Source organism: Nannospalax galili, unplaced genomic scaffold (genome assembly GCF_000622305.1).
Source record: "Nannospalax galili isolate Female #2095 unplaced genomic scaffold, S.galili_v1.0 scaffold1284, whole genome shotgun sequence".
Taxonomy (NCBI): Eukaryota; Metazoa; Chordata; class Mammalia; order Rodentia; family Spalacidae; genus Nannospalax; species Nannospalax galili.
In genome coordinates, this window is record NW_008351707.1 from 207948 (window position 1) to 210922 (window position 2975).

General features: G+C 37.7%; 1 pseudogene; it reads right to left on the minus strand.

The window, feature by feature from the left end:
* Nucleotides 1-578: 578 nt before the first annotated feature.
* LOC103746554 lies at nt 579-938 on the minus strand (annotated as a pseudogene).
* Between the last annotated feature and the right edge of the window lie 2037 nt (nt 939-2975).

Sequence of the window (2975 nt, forward strand, 5' to 3'; positions counted from 1 at the left end):
TGCACTTACACATGTGCAGGCGTTACACTCATACACATAAAATAAAAATAATAAATAAAAAAAAAAAAAAACAGAGAAATGCTTTGCAGTTGTAGTTGGATGTGGTGACCAGCTATCTGCACAGAGCCAGCACTTGGCAGGCAAACAAAGGAGGATCTTGAGTTCCAGGGAAGCCTTGGCTGCAACAGTAAGTCCTTGTTCTGCAAACCAAAATAAACCTGTTGTGTCTCAGCAAACAAAACAATAAAAAGTTTTGTATCATGCCTTACCATTTCATAAAAGGTTTAATCGCAAATAAAACCAATTATCTCAATTTTATATAGAAATTTGGAAAAATTGTATGAGTTTTATTGGAGATCAGATCATTCATAAGACACAACGTTGGCCAGAGCAAAGCAGGAAAGATTACTTTTGTCATATTGTATATGTTCATAATGTAATGCAATTTTAGATTTTAATATTGAGTTTTCTTTACAGTTTCCACTGTATGAATCTACATATGGGTCACCCTTTTTGTTTACCACATAACATTTTAAAACAATATGAAAAGATTAACAATTTATTATAATTTATTTTGTTTAACAATTTAAAAAATTCACAGTCATCAGCAATTCCAGTGCAATTTCAGGTCCAACTGGGAATTCAGGAATCTTGGTGGAAGTGTTTGTGAAGCAGATCTTGCAGGCAAAATACATGTGTGCATTTGGCTGTACAAGTGACCGGGTCTCTCTAAAGTAACCTCATTGTTTTCATTTTCAGGAAACTAACCTGGCTAGGTATGACTTTTATTGCTCTGAGTATTAGTGCCTGTTCTGTTTGATAATAGATTCATTACCGTCAGAAGATATGAACTGTACATGCATAGCATTAGTGCCTTCGCAACCACCGTAGGTTTCCTCCTCACCATCCACTGCATTGTTTCTTATAAAGTTATACATTGATTCTATAGGAATTTTATTATTTTTCTGGTGAGGTAGAGATGCAGTGTATTATCCATTTTTATCTGGTGGAAGTGTGTTGGTTCACTTTTTCATTTTAGCTGTTCTTTGCTCCAACATAATTAATAGAGATGAGTATGTACTTTTTCTCTAAATAATAAAATAATAATTCAGTTGGAAAATTTTCTTTTGAACTTATTCCCATGCCTAAAAAAGTAAATTATCACATAAGCATTAAAGTAGATCTTAGGCTACAGTAGCATTTAAATTAATTTTGTACTAAAATAATTATTCAGAAGTGCAGATAACTATATATATATATATATAGAGAGAGAGAGAGAGAGAGAGAGCTTTTGTAATTTCATACCACAGTTCTTAATCAAATTTTGACCCTTCCCCCATCAATGCCTCCCCTATCCCCACAGTAGGCCTCATCTATTCTTCCATACATGTTAAGTCCTATTCATTCAGGCATTTGTACCCAAATTTCCTTCCTTTGGTGTATATTCATCCACGGGCGTCTAGTCAGCCCATCTAGTGATCGTATGAAAGCCATACTCTCCCTCAACCAGCAGCAGTTGGTCTCCAATAGTTCTCAGTCTAGTGCCACCTATTTCTCTTCAACCCCCTTTGGGCCTTTGTTTAACTGAGTTGACAGGGGTCCTGTGCTCAATACCACCATTGCCACAGGCTCACATGTACAAGCTTCTAGTTGCCTGGAAACCTTTGCTTCCCTGTGTTCAGGAACCAGCCCTGGTGCTTACAATCTTTCCACCCCCTCTTCCACAATGTCTCCGAGCCATGGGCAGATGAGGTTCCATATAGGAGTCCAATCTTATAATCTACAATCTCTTCTTTAAAACTTGACTAGTTGTGCCTTCTGTGTGCATCACACTCTGTGGTATAAGGAAGCTTTACTGGTGAGAGTTGAGAGATGTATTAGTTTTCTCTCTCCCCCTTGTTTGCTATGTTCCATGAGCCCTAGTTATAGAGGTTCAGTTGTAGATGTGTCACCTAGTACTGGGCATCTCTCAGACATACATTCTCTGTATCTGACTAGATGTGCAATTCTGCAGTAACCTCCATCTGTTGCAAAAAGAAGCTTCTTTGATGAGTAGTACACAGTATACTTCTCTGTTTTATAAAGATCAACAGTTAGAATATAGTAAGAAATATCATTTGTCTAGAGATATGAAAGAGAAGAGTTTTCTCTAGGATCTATGTCCTCTCCTGCCACATGTATTTGGCTGAGTTTACAGTGCCACCATGAGTTCACTCCCATTGAGAGGGCTTTAAGTTTAATTAGATAGTGGGTGATTGCCTCACAGATAACACTGTCACTACTACACTAGTAGAGGTAGTTTGCCATGCTGGTTGTTAGGATTATTGGGCTTTAGGGGTAGGTTAGACCATTGATTGTTTTTCTCCCTTGAGAGTTTGCATATAATCATTAGCATTATGGTACCCAAAATTCAATTAGAAGGCTTCCAGTTCAGTTCCTGCTCCATTGTTTCAAGTCCTGTATCATAAGTATGTCATGTCTTCAACAGTAGGGTCTTATATACTAGTTCTGGGATAACCAAGAGGTTTGATAATAGCTTGTGTTATTTTGGGAGTCTCCTGGACCACCTTCATCAACCACTCAAAGTGAGGTCTCTTCTGTGTGGCACTGTGTTCATTGTCAAGCAGCTCCCTGGTATACATATGCACTAATGTTTAGACAATGTATGTGCATTTATGCATTTCTTACAGGGTTTCAAAGGCATCACTTATCCCTCTGTTTCCCAGCCCCACAAGACTCATTAATCACCACTCATTTTTCTCCCATTCATAACTTTCTTTCACCACATTTTAAAATTTTATTACTGGATCATAGGCATACAAGAAGGAGAAGAATCCCAAGACAATGGCATGGACCAGATCTTCAACAGAATTGTGGAAGAAAATTTCCCAAACTTAAAGAAAGATATGCCCACACAAATACAAGAAGCATACAGAACACCAAAAAGACAGGACCAGAACAGGAACTCTCCACAG